A 19,254-nucleotide genomic window follows, 5' to 3' on the forward strand; every position below is an offset into this window, starting at 1 on the left:
GAGGGGAGGGGAGGGGAGGGGGGATAGTAGAGGATAGGAAAGGTAGCAGAACACGACAGTCACTAGTATGGCAATATGTAAATCAATGGATGTGTAATTGATGTGATTCTGCAATCTGTATATGGGCTAAAAATGGGAGTTCATAACCCACTTGAAGCAAAGTGTGAAAGATGATATATCAAGAACTATGTAATGTTTTGAACAACCAACAATAAAAAAAAATAAAAATAAAAAATAAAAAATAAAATAAAAAATAAAAAAAAGATTAAATTTGAGGAATTTAAGTTGGAATATTAATGAAATTTTAATGACTACATCTGTGAAAAAAAAAAAGTGATATAATCACCTTAATAGTGATAGGGGAAATGGGCTATATTAGCAAATTATTACTTTAATACATTATGGTATTATTTATTAAAAAGTGATTAGAATAAAGTAATAATTTATATTAGGCAAATTTAGAAGTGGAGTATGTTGTAAAAGCATTTCAAGCTTAGTAAATGTATGGTTTCATGACAATAAAAGTTTTATGTAAGAAAGTAAAAAAAAAAGAATTGAAAACAGGGTTGCAAAGAGATGTTCCCCCATATCCATTGCAGCACTATTCTCAATACCAAGAGGTGCAAGCAACCCAGTGTCCATCAATGAACGGGTCAACAGGATGTGGAATTTCTGTACCTACCATGGACTATTATTTACTCTTTTTTTTTTTTTTTTTGGTGGTGCTGGGGACTGAACCCAGTGCCTTGTGCATGCAAGGCAAGCACTCTACCAACTTAGTTATATCCACAGCCCCTATTTAGTTTTAAAAAGGAATGAAGTTCTGACACGTACTATAACATGATGAACCGTGGGACATTATGCTAAGTGAAACAAGGCAGTCACAAAAGGACATACAGTGCATGATTCCACTCATTAAAAGTTCCTAGAGTAGTCGAGTTTATTGAGAAAAAAAATAGGAGGTTGTTTGCTGGGGATTGGGGGTAATGGGGAATTATTGTTTGATGGGAATAGAATTTTAGTACGGGAAGAAGGAAATGTTCTAGAGATGGGTGATGGTTGCCCAATAACGTGAACATAGTTAATGTTACTGAACTGTATACTTGAAACCAGTTAAAATGCTATAATTTATGTTATATATAGTTTGTCGTAATTCTATGATTTGTCATAATTCTAAGGGCAGATGGCTTGTTAGAGTATCTTGTGAGCGGGGAGCCTATTCGGAAGCACCTGCTAGGTTTTCTATCAGCAGTGAGTCCTGAGGGTCTTATCTTGGAAGGCAGGGGGGCTGCAGGGTGAGGTCAAGCTCAGCACTCCTGGCTCTTCCACAGGATTATGTGGCTGTGGTGTTGCTGCCTTCCAAGGCGACCTGCTGCTCCTGTCAGTGAAGCCTTAGCTGCATGTTGATCCTCTGCAGTACTCTCTGCCTCAGTGGAGTCTGTTGACTCCTCAGGGTAATAGTGGAGTTCAGAGAACCTCCTGAATTATGGTGGTGGCAAAGTGAGTTGCATATATAACGTACCTGGAGACTGAAGCAATGACATCCAGTGCTAGTCTGGGAAAGCCTTATTCCTGTTGGAGGAGACCGAGGCCTTCTTCAGCATATGGGCTGAGGCAGGAGGGTCTTTGCAGTGTCTGTGCATTGGTTTTAATCTTATTTAATGGCACCTGTCATTTCCATGCTCGGTGCTCTGCAATTGGACATATAAAATTTCATACCATCCTCATAAAAACAGCAAGTAGGTGATACTATGAATACCCTCATTTTAGAGATGAGAAAACTGACCCAGAGAGGAAAAGAACCTGCCTGAGATCACACAGCTAGCCAGTGGCAGTCAAGATTTGGGCCCAGGTCTGCCTGTTCTCCATTCTGGGCATCAGCAGCCCACCTAAAGCCCATAGGGAGAGTGGAAGGTCCCAGAGCACAGGGCTGCAGGTGGCCATCTGAAGAGGACCCTGAGGTGGGGCAGCTGAGAACCTGCCTTGTCACAAGTCCCTTCTGGTCCATATTTCACCAGTGTAGTGGCCTTTTCAGGATCACTAACAGAGACCTGATGGTGGGCCTCTGCCACCAGGAGAGTGACAATCCCTCTGCCCAGGTGCTTTATACTGGGCGTGTCCTCTACCTCCAGGTGCTGCCACGGCCATTAGCTATGCTGAGGCTGAAGCTGAGCGATGAGTGCCTCTGCTGAGCAGTTCCCTTCCCCTGCAGGACACCTCCTGGTATGTACAAGTCCATTGTTCATCACAAACCTGGTCCTTTCATTGAAGCAGGTCCCTAAGACCTACGCTAGGAATGGCTTTCAGCTTTATTGTAGGTGACTGTTGATATTTGCTCAAAGGCATGTTTCCTTTGATTTTTACCTGAAGACAGAGAGAGGAGGATGGGAACAGGGAAGGAGGGATGAGAACACAGGTAAACAGTGAAAGCGTCAAGCCCCTCACCTGTGGGAAGGACGGCTGCCCTCGGGTGTGTGCAGGGAGCTTTCTACCTCTTTCCTCCCTAAACACCAATCCACCTTCCCCTCAAAGGCCTTCAAAGACAGGTAGACTGTCATTTCTGGACCCTCCAATGCCAGAAAGACACAACTGTTATGTAAGGGAGGGACAGAGAACTTGGAGACCCAGGGATGTGAACCCCAGCTCTGAGTCACTCAGCTTTGGTGCTCCATTCTGGACCCTGGAAAGGCACCGTGTCTGGTGCAGAGTAGGTAGTGAACACGAGTTTGAGGAGGTAAAGCTTCATAACCTGCTTGTCACAAGGGAGTGTACAACATCCCCCAGGAAGATCTGCACAGCAGTCACGTGCACAGCATCCAGACCTGAAAGCAGGGGCGCTTCCTGGCTGGACTGAGGTCTTCTGGGCAGTAGAAAACCCAGTGACTGTGGCTTTGTGAGACTTTGAGAGAGACTCCAGATGGGCAGTGGTGGCAGGGACTGCCCAAGTGAGGTGCTACTCTAGAAACAGAGCCACCAGTCCTGCAGCAGCGCGTCATTTCTTGGTTCAGGTTTTGTGTGAAGGAACAGGCAGGCTCATGCCCTCATGGAACTTACCACCTGGCAGGGGTAAGTGGAGACGAGAGAGAACTAACTACCATATGGCAAGGGCTCTCATGGGATTAGTGAGGGTTGCAGAGAACTTCACTGATATTTTCTGGAATCTACTTCTCAGAGGAAACGACATTTTAATTGGGGCTTAAAGAGTGGGTTCTCCAGAGACATAAGGATCGTCAAAACATTCCAGGCAGAGGAGACCTGACCAAAGCCATAGAGTCATATTTGAGGAATTGCTGTCGTTGGGATCTAGACTGTCTTCAGCGTGGCACTCTTGAAAGGTGATAGAACTTTTAAGAGACAGGGCCCAGCAATCACTAGGGGTGTGCCTTGACAGGGATTGTGGAACACTGGTCTGGTCTCTTGGTGAACAGTTTTGTCCACCTCATGCTCACCACCATGTTGTGCTACCTTGCCACTGGACCCAAGCAATGGGGCCAATTGGTTAGGGACTGAAACCTCTGAAATTGTGAACCCAAATAAACCTGTCCTCCTTATCAGTTGATTTATTTCAGGCATTTGTTACAGTATTGGAAAGCTGGCTAACCCAGGAATTCTCCTCAATTGTCCTCAATTTCATGTGGCTAGATTATTGAGTGGAATAATCATGGTCAAGGGCTGACATTTATTGAGGGCTTACCTTCTGTTGGACATTGTGCAAAGGGCATACTGCCTGCATTATCTAATCTAATCCCCCCAGGACTATTACTATTTTCATTTTACAGAGGTAGAACGAAGACTGAGGAAGCTCAAGTAATGTGCCTTCAGTCATACAGCTAGAGGACCAAGGAAACAGGAATCAAACTGGGTCTAGCTGACCCCAAAGTCAGTCTCAAAAGACAGACGCAGCCTCTTTCTTGAAGAATCCCGAAGGATGTTCTGACTACCTTTGGTGGGCACTTCTACTCCATTGTTATATGGGGATGACCCCAGGGCCTAGGTCACACAGCTGAGGGGAGCTGAGACCAGCATCAAGATAATAGTCACAAATTACACCTGTCCCACCTGCAGTGCCTGGGAAAGCTCATCCTTGGGCGACTTATACACTGCTGCCATAGGGGCCTTTTCTCAGTGGGTCATTGACACACTGCGGTGGGGTGGGGTGGGGTACAATGTGTGATTGTTCAGCTTTTATTTATCATATTGCAGCATCTTTGCCTTAGGATGCAGCATGAGGTGGGATGACTATATTAATTACAAATATATTTTTTTCATGTGATTTTCATTCCATCCACCCTTATGAATAGAAGAATTCCATTTAATAGAAATGTTAGTAAAATAAAACCAGTGTTGAGACTCCTGTTTCAGAATGTGCCACAGATGTTAAACATTTCAAAGAAGTCTCTTATCAAGGCTGTATTTTTGGACTCTTCATATATTTGGAACTCCGTGTTCTTCTTAATGAAATCGTAGAAATTCCCACACATGGCTTTATTGGCACTGGTTATAATCATTGAATTTGAATTGACAGTAGACATCTGTGATCAATTAGCTTTTAATTATTGGCTAGTTACATACATTTAAAAGATATCCAAGAAATAGATACTATAGTTAAGCATAATAATTAAACTAACATTATTATTGAAAATACTTTAATCTTTTATCACTTTTTGAGCACTTGGAAAGAATATTTATTATTTTATATATACAATTATGAAGAGCTTTCATGATTTTTAATTTTCATCTTTCTTTCATGCTGAAGGTTGAACCTTGCATATGCTAGGCAAACATTCTACCACTGAGCTATATCCTCAGCCCCAAAGAGCGTTCACATAAGCTTCATTAGCTAATTGTACAGCTCATTTGATCCACACCAGAGCCCTAGGATGTAGGGATCACTGCCATTTTACCATTTTCATTTTGAAGATGAGGAAACTGAGGTCAGTCAGCACAAATGATTTGTTCAAGATGACTTAGCTATAAATAGTGTGTATGGCCCTGCATAGCAGGTCAGGCTGCTATAACAAAGTAACACAGACTGGGTGACTTAAACAACAAACATTTACTTTCTTAGTTCTGGAGGCTGGAAGTCTAAGATCAAGGTGCTATCATGGTTGGTGTCCTTTTTCCCTGGCTTCCAGGTGACTGCCTTCTGTGTTCTCACATGGCCTTTATCCTGTGCATTGGAAGAGAAGGAGGGAGAGTGAGATCTGGTGTCTCTTCCTCTTCTAAGGACATCAGTCCTATCAGATTAGGGCCCTTATGACCTTATTTAGCCTTAATTCCTTCTTTAAAGGCTCTTTCTCTCAGAATACAGTCACAGTGGAGGTTAGTTAGGGCTCCAACATACGAATCTGGGGGTGGGGGAACAATTCATTTCATAACATGACGACCCTGGGATTTGAATTCCCTTCCATGGACTCACAAGCCCTTTTGTTCAAACCCTCCACGGAATGAGGACCAGTCAACCTGCTGCAGTCTAGAGCAGACAGGCAGCCATCTGATTCTGGGTGACTGCTAGAGTTTGGGAACCAGGCACACACCATCTCTGCATCCAGGGAAGGAAGAAAGGACAGAGAAATGGAAAAGCCAGGCTTTGATCCTCCTCACATGGCTGTGCCATGAATCAGGTGCTCATTATCTCCTGCCTTGACTATTGCAAGAGTCCCTTGCTTACTTTCTCCATCCCTACCTATCCTATATACCCCTAACCCCAACCAACAGTACCGTCCCTTTTCTAAAATGAAAGTCTTAACCATCTCATTGCTGGTCTTAAAACCACTCAATGTTTCTTGCATTCCCTTAGTTCTGCACCTAAGAGCTCTCATGACCTTGGCCAGGCCATGTCTCTCCTGCCACTTCTTGCTCACCTTGAACATTCCAATGTGAAAGAAATGTAAAAGCTGTCAGAATCAAAATGGAATAGTTTGTGTCATCCTTAACAACACAATGCAAATGAAGTCAGGAAGTTATGAAGGAAGGGTTCTTAATGCACATTGTCTGATAGTAGCTATAACAAAAGAGTGTCAGAACTAGAAGCTTGCACAGAGGCCACCAAAGCCTAATACAGAAAGTTCTTTCACAAGGACATCTTCCAGCAATGGTTCAACCTCAGACTGATGCCACTCTTATTAATCACTGTGACTGAGGATTATTGTTTCAAAACATCTGTTGTAGTCCTCCTCATCTTTGTCTTTAAAAAACTTTCCCTTGGGGCAGGGGTTGTGGCTCAATGATAGAGTGCTTACCTATCACATGTGAGGCAGTGGGTTCGACACCATAAAAATACATGAATTAAATAAAGGCATTTTTTTTGTGTGTCTAGCTACAATTAAAAATATTAAAAAAGAAAAACTTTTCCCTTGCTCCAGCCTCTTTGAATAACCCATAGTTTACTATGGCACATGTATTCCCATTGCAGTGCTATTCCCAAATAAATATTGGTGTTTTTTTTGGAGACACTTTCTGAAACATTGTAAAAATTTAGATTAACACTAGCTACACAAAACTCTCTTTTGTTTTCTCCAATGCACAGTTTGAGGAAATGCCTCTTCTTATTTAAAAACTCAACTTGGACTGCATCTCTTCTAGGAAATTTTCCCCTAAAACACCCTAAAAAAGATTAGTTGTTGTCTTTCTGAAGCCAAGAGAACTTGATTATAAAGTCAGTGTCTTAGACCATTTGTGGCTTATAAACAAGACCCAGTTCTGGAGGCTGGGAAGTCCAAGGTCAAGGTGCTGGCAGACCGTCTGGTGAGGGCCCTCTCTGGTTCATTAATGGCACCATCTCACCTCTCACATGGAGGACGGCAGGCAGCCCTCCGGAACCTGTTGCATAAGGCTGCAAATCCCATTTGTGGAAGCTCCACCCTTATGACCTAATCATCAGGAAGGCCCCACCTCCTAATATTATCACACTGGGAATTAAGTTTCAACATATGAATTTTGGAGATCGGGCACACACATTCAGTTACCCTCTATAGGAATTGTCTCAGTTTTTGACACTCCTGTACCATGTGGGGCTCATGTAGAACAGGGGCTCAGCACATGCTTGCTGAACAAATGAGTGCTTTTGGCATATTCCACCCTCAGGTGGGCCCCTTCACCCTCCTTATCCCTTAGTGATCAAGAGAACTAGCCTGTTTCTATGGGGCCCTCCAACCTTGGTTCTTCAAATCTACAGGGTGGTGGATAATCTCAATCAGTAAATCCACCCTCATGGATTTTCTGCACTAATAGCATATATCACCAGGAAAACCAGATTTCTCTGTGGACTTGGTGTTCCAACTTCATCTCCTCCTGTATTTGGAATAACTTCTATGCCTTATGTGGTATCCCAAACCCACATAGCTTTTGGAACTCTAGGAGTGTTTAAGGCTCAAAGGAAGTCAGTCCTCCATAACTTTGGCCAGCCAAAGCCCCTGGAAGGTCAAATACCAAGTGCTGGTAAAATCCTTTGGGTCAGAGGCCAGGATTAACTCAACTATCAGCAGCCAACCATCTCTTGACAAGTTGATTAACCAACCATAATGGCTTTTTTTTTTTAATCACCGACCAGCTGTTTAATTCAGTGGTCTATCACTTCTTTCCCTACTTGAGATACACTGAATCTTTCATACATGCTTACTCTATCTGGCTCAGATTCTCCCCTTAATTCTTTTTTCTTCCTCCTTCTCCTGGACTGAGGCCACCTTCAGAGCTGATCCTATGGGAGAGAGAACCTTAAAACTGTTTATTATACAATAGAGCATCCAAGTCTGTAACAATATTGTCTCACCTATAGTCAAACATACAAGCAATAATGATCATTTTTGGATCAAGGGGTCCAGTACACCCTATACCACAGGTGGTGAGGGTGTCTTCTCTGTTCTGCTCACCTTGCCCTGACCTCTTTGATTGGTGTGGTATCTTGGTACAAGGCTCTCAGGGCTGCCTATGCACATCCCTGTGGTAGAAGAAAGTAGCATTATTGAACCTTCTTTCTTGTATCCTCTTCCTTCATCTCCTTTACATTTTACGTCCTTTTAGTTTTTTGCATTATCTTTACAATTGCTATAATTTGTTTCATCAAATGATTATGACTGCACTTTTGGTCTTTTGTTTATAATTATATGATGTCATTTTTTCTTCACTCCTATATACAACATTTGCTGAATATCTTCAGTAATAGGTTTTAAGAAATTCTTTTGGCTTACTTTCTCTAGGATTAATTTTCAGTCACAGAGTGGCTAGGTTGACGGACCTGAATTCCTCTTCACCCTCTCTCTCGCCCTTGCCTCCTCCGGTGTCTGCACAGGTAGCCTCACCCTAGATCGTGCATCAGCTCTGCCCACGTGAGTTAACTCTAACTCTGCATTTCTTTCCCTAGAAACATGTTTTGACTCTTTGTTCCAAATGCTCAGGATTACGGTTCTATTCCAACTATGCTGTCAGAGCCCAAAATAGTTTGAAAATTTTTGCCTTGGAAATTGCTTTCAAAGTCATTGGCATGTTCTTTTGAATATCCTTATTGGTGAAAAAAGAATAACTTGGTATTTATAAGGTAGATTTTATTTTCTGGAAAGAAATTAGTTTCTTTGACACACTTTCTGTATTAGATGGGGTCTTGATAGGAGGATTATCCTGACGGGGTGATAGAAACTAGGTCCTTATTTGAGCAGAGAGAGTTTAGCATAAAGAAAACTGAAGAGCGTCATGGGGATACTGGGGCATTACAGAGGTAGTGGCTGCCGGAAATAGCTGCTTCCCCTAGAGATGGTGGAGGGAGGTAAGACATCTGGACTACTAAAATTTGGAAATTTGGAGAAGGGGCCTGGGGAGCTGGGGCTCAGCCCTCTAGGGAGGAGGATTGCTCAAATGGCACTGGTGCTCGGAGCTCGGTGCCTGTAGATGGGAACTGCGACTTTGACTTCAGAGCAGGAGCTGGTGGCTGTTGCTGTATTTCTGAGAGGGCACAAGGAAGCTGGCTCTAACCGTGTGGACTGGCTGCTAACTAGGACCATCTGTGCCGCTGGAGCCAATTGCTGTTGCCAGGGTGAGGCAGTGTCACTGGGGCACTGCTGATACAACAGGAAAGAGCAGAGACACCATCTCCCTCCGACCCTCCAACCTTCAAGTCCCCATGGCACTCCTGACAGGCAGAGCCTGAAAGGAAGCCAGTTGTCAAAGGGAAATGTTGTTTGCAGAGGGGAGTCCCAACTTCAGAAAGCGGAGTGTGGCTGAGGGAAAACGGAGCGGACACACAATAGCTCAGAAACCAGCAACGCCTTGCACCAGCCACTAGGTGAGTGTTTTCAAAACTCCATTGATTCTCATGCCATCCTGTGGTGAAGGACTCTGGCTCCATTTTATGGATGAGGAAATGGAGACTCAGGGAGAATAACTAATAGCCATGGCACTTGCATGAGAACGAACATCTGGCTTGATGTTTGCTGCTTGTACCCTGTATCTGCTGTAGCTGGGCTTTCTTCTGGGTAAGAAGGGAGAAGTGTTCTTGTTCTTGGGGATGGGGGGCTGTTGTAGGGGAAATGAGAGGGAGGGAAAGAAATTCAGGGAGATGGTTTCAGGCTGTGCCATATGCAAATGATCCCACTTTGTCATCCATTCTCCAAATTTTTGGAAAATTTTACCCAACTCGCAAAAAATTTGGAGGAGGCAGATTATTTATGGAAACTGTTAGTGGGTTCAAACTTTGCACAAGGAGAGATGTGGGGAAGAACAGAGCAGTGTCGGTAGGAGTTGGGGCAAGCCCTGTGGTTGCAGAAATGGCAGGATGCTTTATGACTTCTCTGATGTAACTGGTCTAGATCTTAAGACTTCAGGAACTGGCATTTAAGTTGTATCCATTTTACACACCAAGCTCAGAAAGATTAGGTAAGAGGACCAAGATCACACAGCTATTATGTTGTAAAACTTGGATTTGAACTCAGTTCTGACTTATTTCTAATAAACTTCCTCTCCAAAATGGGAGGGACAAGAGAAGTAACAAGAATACTGTTACTTACCACTTATTGAAAATGAATCACACACCTGGAGTTGTACTAAGTGCTTGTCTAATTCTCATAAATCCATATTATTTAACCTGTCTTAGCTGAGGCTAAGACAGGTTAAATAATATGCCCTATTCACAGTTAGCAGTAAGTGATGTTGGGATCCCCACCTGAGCCTGTTGGATTCCATCCAAAGTTTGTGCTCCCAGTTAGTACTTCTCAAACTTTACTGTGCCTAAGAATTCCCTAAGGATCTTGTTAAATGCAGATTACTATTCAACAGATCTGGGAGAGAATGGGAGAGATGCCACATTTCTAATGAGCTTCTAGTAATACTGATGCTGCTGGTCCCTGAAGTCCACTTTTGAGTAGCAAGGCTCCCAACAAGGACACCACATTGCTTCCACAATCTGCCAAACCCTACTCATGGTTTTCACAGGGGCTCACCATTGATACCCCAAGAAGCCCCTTGGTCAAGCTCAGTTGTGATGTGCCACCCAAAGCTTGTCTTTCTTTCTCTTTCCTTCCTCTGAAATTTTTCAGAGTGAAGTTAAGTAATCAAACAAATCCATCGTCTGGCAGGTCATTAAGAAAAACATGTTTTTTGCCCCCATGTGACTACGTTCAATTAATGAAGTTGTCATTAAAGCGTACGAAGGTGTCAAGAAAATTAGTTTCAGGTGTTGGATTATTTCAGTTCTAGAATAATTCCTATACTTTTAATAATGAGTACTTGAAATACTCTCACCCTTCCCCTCCACCAGGGGCTTCAGCTCAGGATCCCCAAGAAGCTTGACATGCTGGGGTCCCAGGGATGTCTGTGGGAAGCACTTAACATCTGCTCATTGTTGTCTCTTTCCATTAGCAGGAGATTGCTTATTGAAAATGTGTTCAGAGCCCTGGCATTTCTTTGGGGGAAAGAGAGGTAAATGCAGCTTGAGAAAAGTGCTGACAACTTCAGAAAGGGACCCAGCGAGTGCTAGCCAGGGATGCACACTTATGGTGACTGTCCATAAAAGGAAAGCCCTAAGGAAGATTTATTTTCCCTCCTTAACAAAGAACAGATAGTTTTGTTTTTTTTTAAACTTCTGGCTAAAAGAAACATTTTCTTCCAAGAAGTAAATGAGGTGGGTTAATATTTTAAAATAATAACTGACATTTTCCCTGTGCAATCTCCTCCCGTTTTTTTCCCCCCCGAATCTCTCTCATATTAGACCTCAGCATTCTCAGCCCTTATTGTGAGGTTGTTATAGCAGCAATGCAAAGAACATCAAAATAAGTAATATTGCAGGGCTTTGGGAACTTAAAACGAATCTGGGCTTCAACAATAATTTTGTAAGAATGCAGAGTATGTTGCTTCTCAAATCCCATATGAGCAAGCTTCAAGTGTCTGGGCTGAGTGTTGATGAAGTGACCCAGCAGGGAAAGAAATTTAACTGCTGGTGGGGTGTCTGAACCTCCCTCTGAGGGTTTACACCCTAAAATAGGAGGTGGAAGTAGTAGAAACTGAGGGAATGGCCTTGTATGGCATTCATGTGCTCCCTCTTATGAAAAAGTGTTGAGGACTTCTTAAAAATCTATTTTTTAAAAACTATTACCTTTTATTCTCCATGTTGTGTGTGTCAATAGTTTGTTCATTTTTATTGTTCAGTAGCATGCCATTGTACGAATATGCTGTAGTCTGTTTTCACATTCACTTCCTGATGGGCATTTGGGTTATTTCCATTCTCATCACTTGTTTTGGTACATAGAGTCAATAAGTGGGAGTGTGCTAGTTTCAAGCCCAGGCACAAGAGGCCTTACTACACTCGGTCCCTCTCTACCCTCGGGTTCTGCAACCTTGGATTCAACCAACTGGGAATTGAAAGTATGCAGATAAAAACCAACCGCATCTGTATTGAATAGGTACTACTGTATTTTCTTTTCATTGTTCTACAAACAAAAGAGTTGTAACAAATATTTACATAGCATTTCACTGTATTAGGTATCATAAATAATCTAGAGGTAATTTGTACATGGGAGGATGGGTGTGGGTTGGATGAAAATACTCTGTCACTTTGAATAGGGATTTATGCATTTGCAGGTTTTGGTATCTGTGGAGGATCCTGGAAAAGTATCCCCTGTGGATACTGAGGGACAACTGTATTTCTCATTCTTTCCTGAAGGTTTTGACATCCCTGTAGAAAAAAAAAACATATCAAATTTCTGTTAGCTCAGGAGAGTGACAGACACAGGAGTAGAACTTAGTTTTAATCAGCTAAAGCTTAAATAACCTCCAAATTAATGGTCAAAAATAAATAATTGTTATTTTAACTAAGATTTTTGGGATGGTTTGTTATACAAGAGCTAAATGATACAGCCTCTCTCCGTCATAGTAGATTGAATGAATGCCCCAGGGCTAGCTAGCTGGTCTGTACCTACTCCAGTAGACTTCTTGGTTCTTTTGGGCTGAAGCACTACATGGGCTATGCCCCTCCCTTTCAGCTGCTGCCATTATTTTTCTTTGCTTGGAAAAATGACAACTGATATCAATTAGGGTGTCAGCTTGGTGAGTGTGCTCATGGGATTTCCTTGTGTTGCCTATTAGTCATATGGTAAGTAAGCCTTCATTTTTTAAAATCCTTTTTGATTAATATGTATTAATTGTATATATTAGTGGGGTTCAGTGTGATATTTCCAAATATGCATATAATGTGCACTGATCAAATCCAACTTTCCTTTATTCCCCAGACCCAGTCCCTTACTCAGCTCTAGTGGTCACTATTCTACTTCCAGGTTGACTGTTTTTAGTTTCCACCTATGAGAGAATATGCAGTCTTTCTGTGTCTGGTATATTTCACCTAACATAATGCCCTCCAGTTCCATCCATTTTGCTGCAAGTGACAGGATTTGATACTTTATGGCTGGAAAATTCCATTATGTATATATCTACCACCTAAGCTGGTTCCACATCTTTGCTATTTTGAATAGTGCAACAATAAACATGGGCATGCCGATATCTCTTTGGTATGCTGATTTCATTTCTTTTGGTTATACACCCAGAATCGGGGTAGCTGGATCATGTGGTAGGTCTTTAAGTAAATGGTGATTACCACATTCAGGGGAGATAAAATACAATGTCTAGATTTTTCACAGAGAACTGAAAGCAATTTTTAGAAAGAACTACATGAATATCTTATATATCAAGATTAAAATTAAGGTTTTTAATGAGTGGCTTTAACATCTATAGTAATTAATATTATTAATTCTCTCATTAGTTGTTAATAATGAGAATTATTAATAATGTTAGAAGATTGAAAGAAAATAGTCAGCTGAAACCGAGAAAAACAGAAGTAGGAAAAATAAAAGAGTAGAAGAGAATATTAGAGTTGGAGTTCTCCCAAGAAACATAAACAGTAGGGTATATCTAGATATACAGAAAGAGACTTACTGTGAGGAATTGGCTTACAGGATTTTGGAGATCAAGGAGTCTCCTGGTCTGCCATGTACAAGATGGAGGTTCAGGAAGCCAGTGGTGCATTTCCAGTCAAATTTAAAGGTTGGAGAACCAAAAATGCCAGTATCCACAGGCAGGAGAAAGCAGATATCCTAACTCAAGAAGAGAGCAAATTTGCCCTTCCTCTGCCTTTCTGTTCTAACAGGGTCCTTAGCAGATTAGATTATGTTCACATTACATTGGTGAGGGGGAATGGAATCTTTATTCAGTGTACAGTTTCAAGTATTAATCACTTCTGGAATTACCCTTACCAACACATCCAGAAAAAATGTTTACCAGCTATTTAGGCATCCCCTGGCCCAGTAAGTTGACAAATGAAATTAACTATCACATTCTAGTAGGTAGAGGAGAGACAGGAAGAAAATGAGAAAGAAGTCATTTTTTGAGAGACAGTGGTTGATAGAATGTATTATGGATATTTGCTTCACAGTAGATGCTCATCAATAAGTACTCATTCCAGCTGGTTGAGGTGACTTGCATTTTAATCCCAGTAATTTGAGTGGCTGAGACAGAAGGATTGCATGTTGGATGCCAACCTTAGCAAATCAGAACTTAGTGAGTTACTGTCTCAAAATAAAAAGGGCTGAGGACATAGCTCATTAGCTCAATGGTAAAGCATCCCTGGGTTCAATCCCCAGTATCAAAAAAAAAACCAAAAAAAAAAACAAGGATATTTCAAAATCGATGAAAGAAATGAATCCAGTGTTTTAAGATTCCCTACAAACCTCTTATGGGATAAGTAAAAAGAATTCCACATCTAGGCATATTGTGGTAAGGATGATGTTGAAAACCAAAAATAAGGATATAATCTTAAAAGCAGCCACAGAACAAAGACATATTACTATCAAAGGCACAATAATAAGACCAACCACTGACACATTAAAAGAAAAATGGAAACCAAATGTAGTGGAAGAACACCAAAGAATGAAAGAAAATAACTGTGACTCTTAGAATTTTGTACCCTTTAAAAATTTATAACCTGTAGATCTGAACTACAGGAAATAGTAAAAGGCAGAAGGAAATGATACCAGAGGATAATGTGCATATATATAATATTTACTATTTAAGACTAAGATAAATTTGGAAATAAATTATATAATGACAAAGAGCATGTGTATCAGAAGGAGGTAGAGTTGAAATGTTGTAAGGCCTTTACATTGTACAAAAAGAAGATTAAAATACCACTTAATATTGGATTTTATAAGTTGATAAGCCATGACACAATTTTTGGAGTAAAAATGAAGTATAAAGTAGTATTTGGCTTCTAGCTTGCAGGATTAAAAAAATTGAACAATTAAATATTTTCAAGAGAAAGAAGAAAAAGAAGGAAGATAGATGATGTGGGACCAAAAGAAAGCAAGAAGTAAAATAATAAATTAAAACCCAAATATATGGGGTAACTATAATTAAAAACATAATAGTGTTCTGATTAAAACCCAAAGATTATTTGGCACTATTTGAAAACCTAATTTATGTATTACATGAGCCATAAAACATTAAAATATAGAACACATTACATAAAACATTAAATACATAAAACATTGAAATACAGAAAAAAGAAAAAAATTAAACAAAGATATGTCATGCAAATGTTTACTTCATAAAAATGGTGTAGTCATATTATCAATTAAAGAAGACTTTAAGACATTACAAAAGAGAAAGAGGGACACTTTATAATGATTAAAAATTTAATTCGCTGAAATATCCTAAGTATTTATAGATTGAAATGAATATGTTAATAAAGAAAAAAGACTAAAAACCAATGATCTAGGAATACAACTTAATAAATAGGTAAAAGAACATCATATTAAATCCAAAGTAAAATAGGAGGAAGGAGGGGGAAATAAAGAATAGAGATTAATGAAATAAAATATAAACTAAATTGGAGAAGATCAACACAGCCAAAAGTTGGAGTTCTTTGAAAAGTTTAATATGATTTTATAAAACTTCAGTGAGACTGATAGAAAAAGAAAACAAAGAAAGCACAAGTAATATAAATGAAAAAGAGGTAAACACTAAATATACAGACATTAAAAAGACTATAGAAGTTATTAAAAATAATGCCATTAGGGCTGGAGATGTGGCTTAAGCGGTAATGTGCTCACCTGGCATGCATGGGGCGCTGGGTTCGATCCTCAGCACCACATAAAAATAAAATAAAGATGTTGTCTCCACCGAAACTAAAAAATAAATATTAAAACATTCTCTCTCTCTCTAAAAAATAATGCCATTAATCTCAAAGCAAATAAAATGCTTAAATTATTAGAAATTATATAAGTATTATAGAAGAAAATAGGATATCAAAGTACTTTTATAACTATAAATAAACAATGAATACTTTAAAATATTACATGGGCAAAACTATAGCTCCAGATGGTTTCACAGACAAATTCTACCAAATGTTAAAGGAAAAAATAACATCAATCTTAATCAAACTCTTCTAGAGGATATAACAAGAAAATACCCCATTCCAAACCCATCTTATAAAGTAACTGCAATTTTGATATTTGAATCTGGAAAGGATGTCACAGGAAAGGAAATTAAGGTCAATTTCATTCATGAACATAGATGCAAAAATCTTAAAGAAAAATGTTACCAGATTGAATACAGTGATAAATTAAAAGGCGATAAAACATCACTACCAAAGAGGGTTTAACATAATGTTCAAACAGTGTTACTTTAACATTTAAAATAATCAATGAATATAATTCACCACATGCTATGGTCTGAATGTTTGTGTCCTCCCCCAATTCATGTTGAAACCTAAGTGTCCCATGAATGTAGTTAGCGCCCACATAAAAGAAGCCTCAGCCCTAAGGGGATGCTCTTCTTGCACAGCTGCCTCCCTAGCAATCTGTGCTTTCTGCCATGTGTCCCTTGTCACATCCATAAGAATTAGAATTTTCTGTGTCCTTCCAGGGCTATATGCACCACATTCCTCCTTTTCCAAGTGTCAAATTCCAGTTCATTAAAAATAAAATAAAATTAAAAAAAATCTCAGGTTTCTCAAAATGAATGAATGAATGAATGAATGAGTAAAATAAAACAAAATAAAATAGGCCTCAGAGGGCTCCTGCCCTCACCATGTGAGGTTCAGTGAGCAAAGGCTGTCTACCGGGGAGTGGGCACTCAATAGACATTGAATTTGCCCACACCTTAATCTTGGACTTCCCAGCCTCCGGCACTGTAAAAAAAAATACATTTCTGTTGTTTATAAGCCACCCAGACTATGATATTTTGTTGTAATAGCCTGAAAGAACAAGACATGTTAACAGATTAAAAAAGAAACGAAACCCATGAGATCATGATTTCTGTGGCAGAGCAGACTCATAAAATTCAACTTCCATTTATGATTAAAACTCTAAACAAAATGGGATGAGGAGAAAAATTATTAATCAAATAAGCCCCTAGAAAATGCAACAAACATTCTGGACATGTAATATTGAAAATTTGCCCTGTGAAATCAAGGATATGGAAATCAACTATCATCACTTCTATTTGATATTGAACTAAAAAATCTAGTCAATGAATTAGGGCAAGACAAAAATTAAAATTAAGAGCATAAGAATTGCAAAGGTAGAATTAAAACTGCCATTATTTAGATAATAAAATTATATAACTAGAAAACTGAAAGAAATCTAAACAAAATTATTGAAGTGAGTACTTGAAATTAATGTTATCCTTAGGCCAATATAAATTATCGATTGTAATACACAAATAAAACATTTCTGAATTTTAAGACAATGTTGAAAATTATCTGCTAATTTTAGTTTCAATACAATCCTAATAAAAATCTCAATACATTTTTTAAATATTTTCTTTTAGTTGTAGGTGGACATAATACCTTTATTTTATTTATATGTGGTGCTGAGGATTGAACCCAGGGCCTCACACGTGCTAGGCAAGTGCTCTACTGCTGAGCCACAACCATAGCCCTTAATACATTTTTTATGGGCCTTAACAAACTGATTCTGAAAATTTTATGGAAATCCAAAAGGCCAAGGATAGTCAATAGAGTCTGGAGCAGAAAAAGGTGGGAGGATCTGCTTTACTGGGTATTGAAATTTATGAAGCTACAGCAATTGAGACAGTAAGGTGTTTGACATAAGGATAATTAAATAGGTTACTGGAACACAATACCCAAAACAGATCTATGTACATAGAGGCAATTTATAGTGGCTTTGCATAACGAGGGAAAGACACTCTTTTCAATAAGTGATGTTGTGTCAACTGGTTGTCCCTATGGAAAAATAAATCTCAACTCCTACCTCATACATGGTTCACAAAAAATGAATTCCTAGTGAATTGTAAACATAGATGAGAAAGGCAAAACACAATAGTTTCTTCAAGAAAATATAGAAAAATCTCCATAACTTTGAAGTAGGAAAGATCTTTTCAACAGCATACATAAAGCAAAACTATAAAGGGAAAGATTGATAGGTAGATAAGTTGCATGCATTAAAATTAAGAGTTTCTGTTTATCAAAGGACACTATAAAAAGACTAGAGAATATATTTAGAATGCATACAGTGAGTGAAGTGTTCATATTCTATATACAAATACATATGAATTATAATAAACAAATTATATCTAAACTCAACTTGTATCTCACAATCCTATTACACTAAAAAAAAAAAAAAACCCAAACCTAGACACAGAATACACACTGCATGAATTCATTCATTAAAAGTTCTGAAAGTAAAGGTTTAACTATACTTTGCTATTCAAGAAAAGGATGATCATAAAAGTTAGGACCATGGTTTCTTGGGAGGAAGGGAAGGGGCTGCAGTTGGGAAGAAGGGTGAGAAGGGGTCTGGGAGTGTTGTCAGTGTTCTGTATCTTGACCCAGATGCTGGCTTCGAAGTGTTGACTTTGTGATAACTCATTGAACTGTATATATCTGTTTGCTTTTCTGTATGTGTGTTTTAGTTCTCACCTATGTATACCAAGAAGGGAAGGAGGGAGGAGGGAGGTAAGGAAGGAGGAGACAGGGAGGAGACAGGGAGGAGGGAAGAAGAACAGAGGGAGGGAGGAGTAACTTCAGGCAGTTTGTGGAGTTCGGGCCATCTAGGTTATATTTACAATCAAATGAACTGAACCAAAGCAAGTATGATTGAATTTCTTAGAAAGAGCATATTGTTCTCAATTCTATTTACTAACCTGGATGGGTGTGGCTCTGCCTGTAGTATTTCCTAAATACAATTTTGAAAATGCTGATTTACTCAAAGCTATGACTTGAATATGGTTCGTCCATTCTGAAATTGATGTTGACATTTAGTCCCCATTGAGATACTAAGAGGTGGAAACTTAAATGTGACTATGGTGTGCAGAGGTAGCCCTTAGGAGGTGGTTAGAACTAGATAAGGTCAACATGGTGGAGCTCCTATGACTGAGTATTGATGGTTTTATAAGAAAAGGGAAGAGAGACCAGAGGACGTACACGCGTGTGACTATCTCTTGGGAATTGATGCTCTGTGTCACCTTGGCATCTGCCAGCAAGAAGGTCATCACCAGATACAGCTTTTTATCCTTATGAAATTCAGTGAAGTATTGGTTCTTTGTCTTGGTGGATCAGAAGAATGAGATCCATGGCCAATTGGAGGGTGAGAGCAAAGTAACAGAGTTTATTTTTGAAACAGAAAGGAAGCAGAGCTTGCACAGGGAGGGGTCTTGAGAGAGGGTTGTCACTGAGGTGGTACTATCTAGGGGCTTATATGGTGTTGCTGGAGGTGACTTTTAAAGCTTGGCTAAAGACTTCAAGGAAGCAGAGTTTCT

General features: G+C 39.7%; 1 long non-coding RNA gene across 1 annotated transcript in view; it reads left to right on the forward strand.

Moving 5' to 3' along the window:
• Nucleotides 1–8,535: 8,535 nt before the first annotated feature.
• LOC125612067 overlaps nucleotides 8,536–19,254 on the forward strand; it is a 40,687-nt gene continuing 29,968 nt past the window's right edge. The window contains exon 1 of the long non-coding RNA XR_007342332.1: nucleotides 8,536–9,277. This is a non-coding gene — a long non-coding RNA (uncharacterized LOC125612067). The remainder of the gene's footprint in view (nucleotides 9,278–19,254) is intronic.

This window comes from Marmota marmota, unplaced genomic scaffold (assembly GCF_001458135.2).
Source record: "Marmota marmota marmota unplaced genomic scaffold, marMar, whole genome shotgun sequence".
NCBI lineage: Eukaryota > Metazoa > Chordata > Mammalia > Rodentia > Sciuridae > Marmota > Marmota marmota.